Here is an 18,160-nt window from a genome sequence, read left to right on the forward strand (position 1 = left end):
ATTCTGGAACATGAGTACAAATGAGCACCCACATATCTATCCTATTAAATATAATCACAAATATCACATATCATCATAAATATTCAAAAGCTATACATTAAACTAACAAATTGTTAAGACGTGTTCCATGCTCTTACCTTGACTGATATATCTGCAAAATGATCTGGAAGGCCAGGCTTTCATTTAGAACCTGAATTCCTTGGAATTCTGTGCACTGAGGACAAGAAGAGAGCTTGTTCCTGGCTCCCCGCTTGTCGGCTCCTTTCTCACTTCTCTTCCCACCCCGGGAGAGGTTTTGCATGGATGTTTGTGGATACCACACCCCTTTCATCCAAAGTCTACCCTCCTGGACCTCTCCTCACACTGTTTGGGTCTAGGACCTGTGGAGGGGGTGACAGGGGCTCCTCTAATCTTCTGGTGAGGGGTGAGCCTTGAGGAAGCCAGAGAGCTGAGGGTGGTGGGGAGAACCAGGGCAGGGCCCCCACTGGGTTCCACGGGTAGTACTGCTTACTATGTTATTTATGGATGTCCTGTGTTCTGAGGAATGCACTTTGGGAAACTGGCTGAGTTTATCATTTATGAAAGCAATGACAACTTTGAGAGGATTATGAGGTAGACTTTTGTTTTACATATAATTAGTGTTGCCATTTGTGACCAGATGCAGATTAGAATGTTGAAACAGATATCATACAAGATCAAAATTGTATTAAATGAATATGTCACTTCTCCAGAAGTCGGATTTGAACTAAAATGTATTTTGTCTTAAACCCAGAAATAATTGGTCCAGGTTTCTGAGCACCAAAGACCTGTCCCATAGCTCTAGCATTTGGTTCTGTTCGAGAGATCTAGAATTACCATGGAGTCCTCATTCAGTGTTTGAAAAATAGGCAGAAATTATCATTAGTCAATTGAAATAATAGCAAATAGCAGACAAAATGCAAAAAGCTGATGGAAAGATTATAAAAGCATATTCATCAGTGATCATGGAGTACATAGGACCAAACAGCCCAATACCCCTCAATCCTTGCTCCATAGGACTTTATAACAGCTCCATGAGTCTCCATAGATTTAAACAGTGAAATTATTTTTGTACCACTCTTTATTTTTTTAAAACGGAGATGTGATACAATAGATTTTTTTTACATGTTTAAAATGAAAAAAGAAATTGCTTTGAGATAATGGCATCTGTTGTAACATTTGCTTATGGAAAATAGCTAACAGGGAAATGTATGTATCTGTTTAACAGCTGCTGAAAACTTACAGATTAAAGACATTCACTAGCAAAAGAATTACCATTTTACACTTAAAATCCTGTGCAGCATGACTTGTCTTTAATATCTTGAATTAAAAAAAAAAAATAAAGGAAGGTGTGCTTTTCCAGAATCCTTCTACTACCACTGTGTGGAGTCCCAGGAAGTCTTTTGGAGACAAGAAAGAGCCTATGTCTTTATCAATGGATGTACCAGAAAGAACTCAGATCACCCCCTGATAAGGATTCCTTTGAACACTTTATGAGAGGATCCTTTCTGCCCACTGGCTAACAGGCCTTTTGGGGCTAGAGCAGTGCTTGCTGAAGGATATTGACAGCTGGATCAGTGCTTATTGGACCTGATTAAAACCCCTCCTTTTTTCTTCAGAATATGTTGCAGACGTATTTTATTATCTTACTCTGGCAAATTGTTTATTTGTCTGTAAACTTAGTGGATGAGGGGGGAGAATAATGAATGTGCGGGTATTATGTATGTGCCACGCATTTATATTGCTGACAGACATCAACTATGACAATACTGTGCCACAGGTTTCTTTTATTCTTTGCAGCTGAGGTTCAGAAACATGAATTACACTTGAATGCACAATATCTCCTTGCAGAAATTATAAGAGAACGGTATGCCCTGACGTGCTTATTTACACAGAACACCCTAGTTTGCTGTTTCCCCTCTGGCTTTTCTTAAACAAGCAATTTATTCTCAACAGTTTTAAATTTAAAATCAATATTTCTAATAAAATAGTTTTACACTTTTCATCTTTATGTATGGACATGTATTGGAAGAGAATCCAAATGAGTTTAAACAGTAAAGACGAGATTATCAATAAAAGCCATTCTAGGGAAGAGTCTATGAAAACTATATATTTCTGTCTTTCACCACTAAAGTATATATGATAGAATATAGTGTAACTTCTCATTCAGTAACTAGATATTAAGTGGTGAATTTGGTTTCAGGGAAAGAAAGTAAATTGATTGTAGTCAAATTTAAAAATGCATTTGGTAGTTTTAAAATAATTTAACCAATTTGCTCTTTTAAAATAAGTATAGAGTACTTGTCACTCATGGTATGCTTCAGTAGTACCCATGCAGAGGAAATTTACTCTGGAGTCTAGAAATTTATAAGCTTTCTTGGACTTGCTTAAAATGCTTTTACTAAGAAATTGCCTAAATTATTCTCTATTAATTTGGGAAAATGGGATGATAAGTTTTTCAAAACACTTAAAATTGTACCGGTAATACATAGTTATTGTAGAGAACTCATAAAACACAAATAAGTAAACAATGAGGAATAAAAATCACAAATAAGTAAATAAACAAAAATCATTCAGAGATGAGTATCACTAATCTTTTCCTCTGTATTCTTCTAGGTTTTATCTGTGTGGTTACAAAAAATTATTATGCTATACATTTTTTATTTTAATTATTTTGTATGAGTTGGTAATACATTTTTTGACACAAAACCAAAAAAGAATCTACTAAAGTATCCATTGCAAAGTCTAGCTTTCACTCATGTTCCTTCCTTCCTTATTACCATGGCCCCCTTTTTATAACTACTTTTATTAGTTTCTTGTGTTTCTTTCCATTTCTTTCTTTATGCAAATACAAGATATAAGCATAAAGTATATTTATGCTTGCATAAATATTATATATTATTATTTCCTTCTTTCGTATAACAAATGTCTTTGTCCATTCAAAGTGCTATAACAAAATACCTGAGACTGGGTAACTTATAAATAATAGTAATTTATTTCCCATAGTTCTGGAGGCTATAAATCCAAGATCAAGGTGCTAGCAAGTGCAGTGACTATTTAGGGGCTTGGTCTCTGCTTCTAAGATGGTGCCTTGTTGCTGGGTGTTTGCATGGCAGAAGGGGGAGGGGCAAAAAGGGGTGAAGACAGTGTAAAGCCTCTTTTATAAGGCATTATTAATCCCACCCAGAAGAGCAGAGCTTTCATAGGTTAATCACCCTCTAAAGGCCCCACCTCTTAATACTATCACATTAGTGGTTAAGTTTCAACATGAATTTTATTTTAATTTCCAAAATTTAGGGGGTACAAGTGTTTTTTGTTACGTGGATAAATTATATCATGCTGAAGTCAGGATTTTCAGTGTACCTGTCACCAGAATAGTGTACACGGTATTAGATAGATTTTTATCCCTCACCCACTCCCACCCTCTCCTTTCTTAGTTTCCAATGTCCATTACTGCTCTTTATGACCATATAGATCTTTCCTTTAGCTCCCACTTATAAGTGAGAACATGTGGTATCTGTTTTTCCATTCCTGAGATACTTTACTTTGGATAATGGTCTCCAGGTCCATCCAAGTTGCTGCAAAAGACATTATTTCATTCCTTTTTATGGCTGAGTAGTACTCCGTGTGTGTGTGTGTGTGTGTGTGTGTGTGTGTCTGTGTGTGTGTGTGTGTGTGTGTGTGTGTGTGTGTATCACATTTTCTTTATCCACGCATCAGTTGATGGGCACTTAGTTTGATTCCATATCTTTGCTATTGTGAATTGTGCTGCAATAAACATTTGGGCACAGGTGTCTGTTTTTTTTGTTTTTTTTTTTAGTGACCTCTTTTCTTTTGGGTAGATACCCAGTAGTGGGGTTGCTGGATTGAATAGCAGGTTTACTTTTAGTTCTTTGAGGAATCTCCATACTGCATTCCATGGTGGTTGTATAATTTTACATTCCCACCAATGGTGCATAAGTGTTCCTTTTTTACCACAATTGCACCAAAATGTATTGTTACTCGACTTTTTAATAATGGTGATTCTGACACGGGTAAGATGGTTTCTCTTTATGGTTTTAGTTTGCATTTCCCTGATAATTAGTGATGTTGAGCATTTTTTTCATATGTTTTTGGGCCATCAACATGAATTTTAGAGGAGATACAGACATTCAAATCATAGCACATACTATATATATTATTCTGCACCTTGCCATTTTTTCTCTGAATGGTAAATCTTAGTGATGTTTTCAAATATGTAGAAAGCATCCTCATTACTCTCTCCTCTTCCTCATTATCTTCTTGTTCCTCCTCCTATCCTTTATCCTTCTCCTCTTCCACTTTTTCTCATTTTCTTCCTCCTTTTGTTTACTGCGGCATAGTACTCCATTGTGTAGATGTGCTCTAGTTTATTTAGCAAATACTCTATTAATGGATATCTGAATTGTTTCTAATCTTTGGCTCTTACTAAATGTTGTAATGAAAAACTACATGTATTTATAATTTCATATTTCTGCAGGTGTATTGACAGCATACATATTTATTATATTAGATCAAAACCAAAACAATACAAATTCATGGCCTTTGCTTCAATAGTTTTCAAAACAGACATCCAAATATTATTTTTTATTTTGGAAGAGATTAAGAAGGGATTAGAAAGTCATAACAGCAACAACAAAAAAGCCCCAAGGTAATTAAGGCTGCTTGGGCATCCAAATTGGAAAAGAGGAAGTCAAATTATCCCTGTTTGCTTGATGATATGATCTTATATATATAAAACCCTGAAGACTCCACCAAGAAATTCTTACATTTGGTGATGGAATTCAGTAGAGTTTCAGGATACCAAATTAATGTAAAAAAATCAATAGTATTTCGATACACCAATAATGATATGGAAGAGAACCAAATCAAGAAGGCAATCCCATTTACAATACCTACAAACAAATCAAATACCTGGGAATATATTTAAACAAGGAAGTAAAAAAATCTCTAAAAGGAAAACTACAAAATACTGATGAGGGAAATTGTAGATGACACAAACAAATGGAAAAACATCCCATGCTCATGGATTAGAATAATTAATGTCATTAAAATGACCATACTGCCTAAAGCTACCTACAGATTCAATGCAATCCCTATCCAAATGCCAATGTCATTTTACACAGAACTCGAAAAAATTATCCTAAAAATCATATGGAACCAAAAAATACCCTGAATATTCAAAGCAATCCTGAGCAAAAGGAAAGCTGGAGGCATCACATTACCTGACTTGAAATTATACTACAAAGCTATAGTAACCACAACTGCATGGTACTGGTACAAAAATAGACACATAGATCATTGGAACATAATAGAGAATCCAGAGATAAAGCCACATACTTACAGCCAACTGATCACTCACAAAGTCAAAAAGAACATACACTGGACAAAGGACAAAGGACACCCTTTTCAATAAATGGTGCTGAGGAAATTGGATAGTCATATGCAGAAGAATGAACTGAACCCTTATCTGTCCCCATATACAAAAATCATCTCAAGATGGATTAAAGACTGAAATGTAAGACCTTAAACTATAAAAAATACTAGAAGAAAACCCAGGGAAAATACTTCTGGATATTGGTGTAGGCAAAGAATTAATGACTCAGACCTCAAAAGCGCAGGCAACAAAACCCAAGATAGACAAATGGAACTTAGAACTTCGTTAAACTAAAAAGCAGCTGCACAGCAAAAGAAATAATTAACATAGTGAACAGATGACCTGCAGAATGGGAAAAATATTTGCAAACTATGCATACAATAGGGGATTGAAATCCAGAATTTACAAGGAACTCAAACAACTCAACAGTAAAAAAAGCCCCAAACAATCCCATTAAAAATAATCCCATCACTATGCAATCTATGCATGTAGCAAAATTGTGCTTGTACTCCATAAATTTACACAAATAAGAAAAAGAATATTAAAAAAGGACTATCTAGTCTAGAGATTCTCAAAATATGGCCTACAAATCCCTGGGGACCTCCAAGATCCTTTCCAGGCAATTGGAGAGGTCAAAATTATTTTCACAATGGTACTAAGACATCATTTACTTTTTTCACTGTTGACATTTGCACCAATGGTGCAACAGTAATGGTGGGTAAGACTGTTGACAGACTTGTACACATAAAGACAGTGGCAACATACTGTACTTGTGGCCATGGGCTTCTTCACTGCCATGCATTCACATTAAAACAAAGTAGATCTCAGTTAAGAATATCTGCAATGAAACAGCAAAAATACATTAATTTCATCAAATATCAACCCCAAGTCTACTTTACAAACTATAATGTGAAACAAAATGGGAAATATGTATAAAGCACTTCTTCTACAAATCAAAGTACAATGGCTGACTTGAAGAAAATCATTTGTGAGACTGAGCTGTGGGCTGAACTAGCCATTTTTCCCCTACAGAATATCATTTTTACTTGAAAGTATGAGTAATACCTGGCAGATTTTTTTTCCCAAATGAATAAAGTGAGACTGTCAGTTCAAGAAAACCAATTGACAGCATTTACTGCCAGAGATAAAATTTAAGTTTTCAAGTAAAAATTAGAATTTTGGGAAACTTGTATCTGCCATCATGAGTTTGATAGCTTCCAAGTACTTAAATACTTTCTGATGAGGTTGGTGGTAATATTAACGAATGTCATTCTTTAAAAGTATTGTGTAACAAAATATGTCAGCATTTGGAAGATCTGCTTAACTCTGTGAGCCAATATTTTCAAAATGATCCATGCATAATGTTACAAAAGTCATGCATGGATTTAAGTGCAAGATAAACCAATGGTTTTAATGCAACAAAACAGGAAAAGTTCATTCGTGTGGTTTCAGATTTTATATTCGACCAACATTTAAGAAATTATCATTTGTCAAATTTTGGTGTAGTATCAAAATAGAATATTGACAATGATCTGAAAAGCCTGTTAGATTTTCCTTTCTTTTCCAACTGCATATGTATTTGAGGTTAGGTTTTCTTCAAAACAATATATTGCAATACACCGAATGCAGAAGCAGATGTTATAATCCAGCTGTCTTCTGTTAAGTCTGATATCAAAGAGATTTGCAAAAATGTAAAATGCTTTTCACTATTTTTTTTAATCTTGGAAAATATAGTCACTTTCCAAAACATTATGCCATTTAAGTTAACATGTAATGGGCTTATCATGTTACTTTAAATTTTTAACATTTTTTGTTTTAATATCTAATATGGTAAGTACCAACATATGTAACCCACATAATCAAAAGCTCTTCAGGATCATCAGCAATTTTTTTAGAGTCTGAAGGCCCGTGAGACCAAAAAGTTTGAGAACCACTATTTCTGCTACTCTGTGAGAGTTGGACAACTTGAAAATAGGTAAGGTCTGAAGGTTCCAGACAAATTGTTCATTGTTTTATATGCATGATCTATTTTCCGAGTCAATAAATACATCTTCCTTACTACAAGTAGAAATTGCTTTGGTGTAGTGTATACACTGAGCTAAATTATTATGAACATTTTTTGTCTTTTCCTATTTTTATTTTTACCATTTTGATTCCAGCCACACGATTCATATAATTCATTCATTTATATCAATGCCTTTTATGCCTCCAATAACCTTGTTTTTATTGTTTTATTCAGAACTCACCATGAAGCCCACTTTGAGTCCATTCTGAGGAAGTGCTATTACAGTGAGGGGATACACTGGGAATGGGATTTAGATATGAGTGATCGTTGCCTGAGGGGCTTCCATGAAGTGTTGTAAGTGGCAGTGGGTTTTGGATGAGAATAAATCATCATTATCAACATGAACAAGAGCATCCATAGTATGATTCACTGGGGGCCTTTATCTCATCTCTGTTTTATTGTATGCATGCAAATTAAAAGTTTGGAGATAAAGAATTTGTACATGATTTTATGTAAATATGGAATGAGATTTTGGTTATATACTTGTTTTTAGGGATACACCATAGTTTGGTGTTAGCCTGAATATTTGGCCAACATTTTTGTCTTTGACTTAGGCCACAGCTTTTGGAAGGCTGACTAGCCAAATGCCTACTTCAACTGTTATCCCCAAGCATTTGCAGGATGAGCGATGTGAGTGTGTGGGTTACCATTGCATTGAATCAGCACAACTCTGCCAACAGCATGAACAAGACATACTATTCTGTTTATTGTTACTAGCTGAATCTTCACTTTTAAATATAGATATGTATTCTATATGTACTTTTGAATGAAAAATATCTCTATAAATAGCTTTAAATGTTCGCAGTCTATAGGTTTGTTGAAATACAGATGTAAACATTATTGCAAAAGTAAAATGCAGCAATAATTTGTGATGATTGTGAAAACTGCTAACTTAATATAAAAAATTATTAGATCATTTCAAATAATAAATGTATATGGAAATAGATTTAAAGTTAAGGCTAATGTTAAGAGAGAATATATTAGCTAGATATCTTTAAGAAGAGTATTATATTCTATTAGAGCCAGTAATTAATTATAAAATTTTAAATACTACAAGAAAGAATAATAGAAATCTTATCATAAAGATCAGAATTAATCTTTGGAATTGTTTATTGTAGTAACACTCAAATATCAAAGAAAATGACTTTTAAAATTGTACTTACAGTAATTTCTAGTTGTTTAATTCTATTTAGGCCATGATTCTCTCAGGAAAAAGTTCTCTTTGGGAATGCTTCATACCTTGAAGGATGAATAAAAAGCAAAATTAAGTTTGCCTTGTTAAAATTTCACAAGGCAGGAAAACAACCTGAATCATGTACAACAACATCTGTGATAAATCATCTTTGATCTAGACACAACAAAGAATACAAAGAATAAAGGAAGAAGGTGTTAAAGAAAAATGAGAAATTCCTAAAATATCATGTTTCTCTACCAACCTCAGTTGAAAGAGTGCATCTATTTAGTCACACAGATGAGATGGAGAGTGAATGCAGGAGCAGCCTAGCAGCTGACAGCACTAAGAGGTGGTTCTTCCTATATCATGTCAAATTTTACTACTGGGTTTAGTGATAAAATTGTAGTAAAAATTACTTTTTGGACAAAATTCCAAGATTCTTATATCTAAGAAGCCCAATCTATAATGGTCAACTTAAGCGTAGGTCTTGGTTTTGGCCGAATATTGATTTTAACATTAGTGTCTTTTGCATCACCCCATGATTTGTCTTTGGTGCACCTCTTCTTCTTTAAAACATTACTCCTCCAATGTTTAATAAATGAAAAGTATGAATAAGAGCTTACAATATCATTAATGAGATGGGACATTTTTTCCTTGGTGTTTTTCTGTTTTGTTTTGTTATTTTTTTTTTCTTGTTTTATGAAATCTTTATTTTTGTTTTGAGTCATTTCTATTTTTTCTTATAATTTTGTAAGAGTTGTTCATAAATTCTGTCTATCCTTGCTTTATTATTCATCTTATGAGCTTTTTTTTCTTTCTTTTTTGGTGTCTGTTGATGAACAGAAGTTCTTAATTTTAATTTGCCAAATTTATTGATATCTTTTGTTTAGTACTTTCTTTTTTCTTTTTTTTTTTTTTTGAGACAGAGTCTCGCTCTGTTGCCTGGGCTACAGTGCCGTAGCGTCAGCCTAGCTCACAGCAACCTCAAACTCCCGGGCTCAAGCGATCCTCCTGCCTCAGCCTCCCGAGTAGCTGGGACTACAGACATGCGCCACCATGCCCGGCTAATTTTTTCTATATATATTTTTAGCTGTCCATAGTTTCTTTCTATTTTTAGTAGAGACAGGGGTCTCGCTCTTGCTCAGGCTGGTCTCGAACTCCTGAGCTCAAACGATCCGCCCGCCTCGGCCTCCCAGAGTGCTAGGATTACAGGCATGAGCCACCGTGCCTGGCCTGTTTAGTACTTTCTGTTTGAAAAGTTCTTTGCTAACCTGAGATCATAAAAATATTCTCCTATAATTTTATGTAAGTGTTTTCAAGTTTTGTCCTTTACATGTAAGTCTTTGATCCATTTGAAATTGATTTTCATGTATGTATTAAGATAAGGATCCAATTTTATTTCCATTTAAATAACCAATTCTTCTAGTACAATTCATTGAATAGTCTGTTTCAATGATTTTCAATGCCATCTCTGGCATAAATCAAGGTTTTACATATATATGGTTCTGTTCTGGGTCTCTCTGTTCTATTCCATGGGTCAATTTATCTATCCCTTCACCAATACTACATTTTAAAATTACAATAGGCTTATATTATAATAAATCTTGTTTTTAGTGCAAAATGTTTCCCCACATTGTCCGCTTCCTCCTCCTTCCTCAACAATGTCTTAACTATTCATAAACTTTGCTTTTCCTTATACATTTTAAAATTGGGTGGTAAATTATTTGGAGATTCTGCCATGATTTTTGTTTATTGAAGTAAATTTTACACACAGTACAACACAAATTTTAAATGTACAATTCAATGAGTTTTGAAAAGTGTATAACTTTACATAACCAATACACAATCAAAATATAGAAATATTTCTATCACCCCAGAAAATTGCCTTATGCCCTTCTTAGATAATCCCCATCTGCCAGAAGCAGCAACTCTTCTGGCTTCTATCTTGATAGATTAGTTTTTCTGTTCTTGAATTTTAAATGAATTCATTTGGTATGTACTCTTTCGTGTCTGCCTTTTTTGCTCAACATAATGTTTTTGAAATTCACTCATGTTTTGTGTCTTGAATATATAAAATCCATTGACTGATTCATTGATATAGTAAAATTCATTCATGTTTTGTAGTTCATTTTTTATTGTCAAGTAATATTCCACTATATGGATATGATACAAGTTATTAGTTACTTCATTTTCTTGCCGATGATCACATGGGCTGTTTGCATTTTTTTGCTATAATGGATAAAACTGCTATATATATTCACATACAAGTCTTTGTATGGACATGCATTTTTATTTCTCTTGATAAGTACCTAAGAGTGGAGTCGGAGGGTTATAGGGTAGGTATACGTTTAAATTTATAATAAAACTGCTAAATAGTTTTCCAAAGTGGTTGTACCGTTTTTTCATTCCCACAAGCAATGCAGTTACTCCACATCCCTGCCCAATGTGTGGAGGTGCCAATCTTTTAAATTTTAGCCATCTTAGTGGGTGTAAACTAACATATCATTGTGCTTTAAATTTACATTACCCTGATGACTAATAAAGTTGAGCACCTTTCCATTTGCTTATTGTTTACTCATAAATGTTTTTGAGGTGTCTGTTAAAGTTTTACCTGTTTATTAAATTGGAACATGTACCTTGTTATTACTGAGTTGTGTGAGTTCTTTTTATATCTCGGATGTAAGACCTTCGTCATGTATTTGTATTGTGAATAATTTCTCCCAGTCTGTGGTTTGCCTTTTTATTTTTGTAATAGTGCTCATTAGCAGTTAAAGGCTATTGGTTTTAAATTGCATTTTTGTTCATCTGCACATGTCTTTAATGCACCCATTTGGGATATATTCACTCAACTTAGAGTTCTATTTTGAAAGTTTTTTCTTTTAGCAGTATAAAAATACCATTTTACTGTTTTCTGGCTTCCATTATTTATGATGAGAAGTCTGCCATTATTTGTATTGTTCTATGTTATGTCTTTTTTCTCTGACTTTTAGATTTACTCTTTAGCTTTGGTTGTCAGCTGTTTGACATTGATGTACTCAGATATTATCCCCTTTGTATTTATTTTGTTTGGGGTTCACTGAGGTCATTGGATCTGTAAGTTGGTTATAGATGGAAAACCTTCACCACATTGGGTAAATTTTATTTTTTCAAATACATCTATGTTTTGCCTTGTTATCTCTCTTCTCTCCACCTGGGACTTTAGATACTCTGTGTGTGTGTGTGTGTGTGTGTGTGTGTTAGACAATGTTTATTGTCCTACAGGTTACTGAATCTCTGTTAATTTTTAAAAATAATTTTTCTCTCTGTTCTATTAGATAATTCCTTTTGGTTTGCCTTAAAAGTTCATTATAACTTTCTTTTGCATTTGTCAATATACCATTTAAGGAATTAAACCTCATGTATTTTCAGTTCTAGGACTTCCATTCAATTCTTTTAAAAATAGTTTCTATTTCTCTGCTGAGATTCCTCATGTGTTTATTCATTATGACCATTTTTTCCTTTAAGCCCATGAACAAATTTGTAATATCTGCTTTAAAGTCCTTGTCTGCTAATACCAGCATCTGGATCATTTCAGGTCTCTATGTCTATTGCCAGCTTATTTTTCTTTGTTTTGAGTAATATTTTCCTGATTTTTCTTATGTCTAGTAATTTACTATGGTATGTCATGATACATTTTTGGGAGACTGAATTTTTTTTTAAAGGCTTGGGAATTTTACTTTAAGGTACAATAAATTACTGGAATATCATTTTGGTTTGACAGGTCTGTTGTGATTTTTTTAAATCTATATTGCAATTATTTGTGAAATTTACAAAATTTCTCGGATGTATTTACACACACCTATTTGTATGAAGTTGAAACATATTGTACTACTTGAAGATATTTTACTGATCATGAAATTATTCTCTTGTATTATTACATTAATTTCTTTGAAAGTATGTTCTATTTTCTTAATTACACTGTAAGCCTCAGGGACAGACCTTTATTTTATCTCTCTTTGTAATTGTGGCATTTGACACACAGCTGACACTCAATAAAAGTTATTATTTTTAATGAACCTAAAGAATGTCTTATTGTGGTCTTTTGGGCTTTGCTGCAGTATTTCTTCTACAGCTATTCTTACTGCACTTTTATGAGTATCATGCATGGAGCTCATTCATTCATTCACTCATACACATCCTTCCATGAATTCACTCAACAAATACTTACTGAGAAGCTACTATATGCCAGGTCCTGTGGTGGGACTATGTAGCCAACAGTAAATAAGATGAACAGTGTCCACACCCTCATAGAACTTATGACTTAATAAGGGAGATAAATAACAAAGAAATAAACTAATTACCATATAAGATAAATTAGATGGTAGTTTATGAAAAAAAATAAAGCAGGGCAAAGGGATAAAGAATAAAGGAGGTAGTTATTGTGGTGATGATAATGCATGTGTGTGTCTTAAAAATAGGGTTGTGAGGAAAGAGCTCTCCAAGGAGGTGATATTTGAGCAGAGACCTCCAGTGGGAACAGTAAAGTGAGTGGGAATAAATAGCATTAGGGGCTAATTGCTAGTCATAGTTCCAGAAGCATTAGAAAGGCTGTTTTTTTCCACTAAGCTTCTGAAATCCAGCTGTCTAAATTTTGCAACTTTATCTTAAGGCTTATCGCCTTAACATGCAAATCCCTATACAGTAGTTATTACTTAAGTGTTTACCTGTCAGATATTTTTGCATGAATGAGTTTCAGAATTTTTTCTGAAGAGGTGAAGATAACAGGGCAAGAACGTAAGGAGTTAGCATAGTATTGTAGTTAAGAGTACGAATTGCCGGGGCTTCAGGTTCTCGCTCTGCCACTTACCAGCTAGACCTTGATCTAGTTACTTCATCGGCTTGTAAATTTCCTCAACTATAAAATGGTGATAATAATAGTACCTACTCTAGTGTGGTTGACGTTATAATACATTGTTTTTTGAAAATTTTTATGGCCCTTCTCCACGGGAGGATTACGCATCCCTACTCCATTGTCATGTTTGACCAAGTCAATTTGTTGGCCTTTGAAATGTGGGTCTCAGTGACGTATGTAACTTATGAGCAGAAATTTCAAGAGCCATCACGTTTCCACCATTCTCTCTTTACTGTCTGCTGTGGGAATGGTGATGTCTCAGATAGGGTTCCCCTCAGCCTGGGTCCTGGGATGAAGAGGACATGAAGCAGAGCCACAGCCAAAGCCAACATCTAAGGGAAATGATGAACACACCTTTGTTGTTGTGAGCCACTGAAATTCAGGGTCACTTTTTACAGCTGCCAGACTTATCCCAATCTTACTGATGTAAATAGATTGTTATTTCTAATGTGCTTATAACAGGACCTGGCACATAGTGCATACTATGTAAATAAATTAACACCTATGACCTTGAGGGAGGTTCGTCACTGAAGACAGACTGTGGTAGAGTTGCAAGGGTGGGGCACCAGAACCCAACTTCTTGATTACTTTCTGATTCTGCCATAATTTTGTGCTATGGGTATAAAATATGGTGATGTGCCATTGTTCTCGAGATCTGAACCAGATATTAGAAATAAGATGCTGGAGTTCAATGATTTGCTTATGTGATTGTTTCCAAAATACTTCTTACAGAGTCTTTGCTTTCCAGCTCTTGTTTATTTATACTTCTTAAGGCTAAGGAGTATATGGTGTATTGAAAAATATGGGCATGAGGGCTATTACAATGCTCTCACAAAATAGTTCCTTCTTAATATTTTTGACTAACTGGATAACCATAAGAAAAAATTAAGCTGTTAATCTTGATGGTTTAAAAAAAGGAGAGTTTCTATTTATACTGTATGTTAGGAGAGTGACCATGGTTTTCCTAATCACATTCTATTTGCTTGGTTATCTATGTGTACTAATCAAATTCCTATCCTATGAGAGGAAAGGAAGGGCTCCTAGGTGGGAAGAACTGGGTGAGGGAAGAAAAATACAGGGATCTTTAAAAATTAGTTCTAAAGATATTTACCAGTATCTCTGCACTGTTATGTAAAATGTAGGAGCACAAACATATTTGTTTACTATAACCTGAGATGCTTCCTCCAAACCCCTTTTAGGGAACCTTATTAGAGATAGTATGGAAACCACAAAAAGCATGTTATCTTCCAACTGTTTAAAGGAGAAGCTGAAAGTTAAAGTAATTATAGTATGTTATAGAATGTTGTATTTAGGCACTGTCATTTTGATAAAAATGGAATTAGGGAGCATTGTAAATGCTTATATGTTCCCAGTGAGTGGTCCTGGATGCATTATTTATGGAAGGATCTTTTATAGATAAGAACTAGCACTTGATGCAATTGTGATTTGCATCTGTCATCTATAAAACCTTGATTTTGTTTTCAGATTTGTTTTCAGTTTCACAAATAAAAATGACTCAAATTGAAATTTAAGCAGAAAATTCCAAAGAAACATTTTGATTAAATCTATCAGAAGGGATAGCGCTGTGGCCATTTAGCATTTGATTGTAAATTCTAGTTTCTATTGACCTTGATGACAAGTTTATGTTTGATAGATCTAATTTCCTGAAGTGTTTGCAAAGATGTGGGCATTTTGATTAAAAATACTCTCACAAAACTTTCCAGGCATCTTTTTAAGGGATCTTAAAATTAATTTAAGAAGACACTATAGCAAAAGTAGTTATTACAGAAAAGGCTTCAGAGGAAAAAAAATAAATATTTGTTATTTGGATTTAGGACTTCAAAGCTAGAATTGTTTTTATAAAAGGAAAATAGTTTTCTCATGGTTAAACTACTTTTTAAATAGAGTAAAATGATCTGGGTTATTTGTAATATAAATCATTAAAGAAACACTTTACACCAAGGTAGGAGAATCTTTTGCCTTTAATATATTTTACTGTCAAAAAATACACACATACATATTCATGTATGTGGAAAAAATTTAAACAACACAAATGTATATAAAATAAAGAGTAAAATTGCCTCCACTCCCATTCCCTAGAGCCAATCATAGTTCACAGTTGGGTTCAGATCATTTAAGACCTTTTTTCTACACACATCTAAATGTAATTACAAACTTGCATAACTACATTTAAATAACCATATGATTGAGCTGAGTCTATTCTATAGCCACTTGCTCCTTTTTGTTTTATTTTTTAAAAGTCAAGCTTATTGAGTTATAATTTGCATAGTAAGATTCCCCCTCTTTATGTATACAGTTCAATTAGCTTTGACAAATGTGTCAAGATGCACAACCATTGCCACAATCAAGAGATAGAATATTTTCGTAACTCCCAAAAGTTTCCTCTTGTCCTTCTATAGTGAATCCCCTTCCTCCACACCCAACTCTTGGAAGCTACTGATCTGATTTCTGTTCTGTACTTTTGCCTTTTCCAGAGTGTTATACAAATAGAATTTTTGTGATTGGCTTCTTTTACTTGGCATAATGCCTTCGTGGTTCATCCTGATGTTAAGTTTAGCAGCAGTTGCTTTCATGTTATTGCTGAATTGCATTTTATTCTATTGTATTGCATTTTATTATATTTGTTTATCCATTCACCCATTCATGGACATTTAGGTTATTTCCAGTTTTTGACTATTATAAATAAAACTACTATAAATATTCATATATAGGTCTTTGTGTGGCCATATGTTTTTTATTTCTTTTGAGTAAATACTTAGGAGTGGGGTTGCTGTGTCATATGGCATCTGTTTAAGTTTAGAAGGAACTGCTGCATTGTTTTCCAAAGCAGCTGTATATTAATAATTCTGCATTTCCATCAGTGATTTTGAGAGTTCCAGCTGCTCCAAGTCCTTGACAGCTCTTGGTATTGTCAGACTTTTAAATTTTAGACATTCTACTGGATGTGTAGTAATACTTCATTATGGTTTTAATTTGTATTTCTCTAATGAATAATAATCTTGAGGATTTTTTCATGTGATTATTTGCTATATGTGTATCTTCTTTGGTGAAATGTCCGTTCACATCTTTTGCCCTTTCTCAAATTACATTCTTTGTTTTATCATTGAACTGTAAAAGTTCTTTACATATTCTCAATATAAGTCCTGCATCAGATAGGTATTTTGCAAATAATACCTACCAGTCTGTGACTTGCCTTTTTATTTTAACACTGTCTTTATAAGAGCAGACATTTTAAATCTTGATACTATATTAATTTTTCTTTTATGGTTTGGGAATTTTATCTCCTAAGCAATCTTTGCCTAACTTAAGGTCACAACAATTTTGTTATGTTGTCTTCTAGAAGTTTTATAGTTTTAGCTCTTACATTTAGATCTATGACTATAACTTGATTTTGCCTCAATAATATACCATGGACATTATTCCACATCAGTACATTAAACTTTACCTCACTCTTTTTAATGACTACATATTATACTGTAGTGTGAATGTACCATAATTTAATTAGCCATTCCCAAGTTAATGAATATTTAAGATGGTTCCAATTTCCCAATATTATAGATGATCTGTGATGAGCATCCTTACATGTAAATATTTATGCACTTATCTGAAGACTTTTGAAGAAAATTTTTCTAGAAGTAGAAATGTTAACATTTTTAACATTTTGATAAGTACAGCCAAACTGACCTCACAAAAAACTTTACCAGTTTTTATTCCTATTCATAACATATGAGATTGTGCCTTAGTCCATTTTATGCTGCCATAACAGAATACCACAGACTGGGTAATTCATAATGAACAAAAATTTATTGGCTCACCGTTCTGGAGGCTGGGAAGTCCAGAATTGAGGGTCTGGCATCTGGCAGTACACTTCTTGCTGTGTCATTCTATGGCAGGGCAAAGAGAGTGCAAGAGAGAGAAAGAGATTGAATTTGCAGCCTCAAGCCCTTTTATAATTGGCATTAATCCATTCTTGAGGGTGGAGACCTTGTGGTTAAGGGTGGAGCTCCACCTCCCAACACTGTTGCCTTGGGGATTACATTTCCAACACATGAATCGGGGGGATACACATTGTAGCAGAGTATCCTTCATCCTAAACCTTAGTCACACTAGATATTTTCAATCTTTTAAATTTTTGTTAACTTGATTAGTGGAAAATAATCTCTTATTGGTTAGTTTGGAGTTGCTGTATCATATGGTAATTTTCTACTTACTTTTTTGAGGAACTGACATATTGTTTTGCATAGCATCTGTGCCATTTCAGATTCCCACCAGCAATGCACAGGTGTTCCAACGTGGCCATCTTTTACTATATGTATTGATCACTTGTATTTTTTCTTCTCTGAATTGCCTATTTTTATTCTTTGTCCTTTTTCCTACTAGGTTATCTTTCTTTTTTCTTCTTCTTCTCTTCCTCTTTTTCTTTTTTCCAGAAATTATCTGTATTTTATGTGCATTAGCTTTTTTTTTGTTGTTGCAAATTCTTTTCTTGCTCTGTCATTTGTCTTTTAACTTTGTTTAATGACTTTTTCACTCTATCAATCTTTTCAACTCCAATGGGTTGTAGTGGTTGTTTATCATGCATCTGAATTTGATTTC

General features: G+C 33.9%; 1 long non-coding RNA gene across 2 annotated transcripts; it reads right to left on the reverse strand.

The window, feature by feature from the left end:
* Positions 1-5,832: 5,832 nt before the first annotated feature.
* LOC123637681 lies at positions 5,833-17,957 on the reverse strand. 2 transcript variants are annotated; one of them, XR_006735020.1, is made up of 4 exons: positions 17,776-17,957; positions 17,380-17,448; positions 8,642-8,717; positions 5,833-6,251 (listed from the first exon to the last, which is right to left on the reverse strand). It is a non-coding gene; the product is annotated as an uncharacterized LOC123637681 (long non-coding RNA). The 2 variants fall into 2 exon arrangements; XR_006735019.1 differs by having other exon boundaries at positions 17,380-17,957.
* Between the last annotated feature and the right edge of the window lie 203 nt (positions 17,958-18,160).

Source organism: Lemur catta, chromosome 5, assembly GCF_020740605.2.
Source record: "Lemur catta isolate mLemCat1 chromosome 5, mLemCat1.pri, whole genome shotgun sequence".
NCBI lineage: Eukaryota > Metazoa > Chordata > Mammalia > Primates > Lemuridae > Lemur > Lemur catta.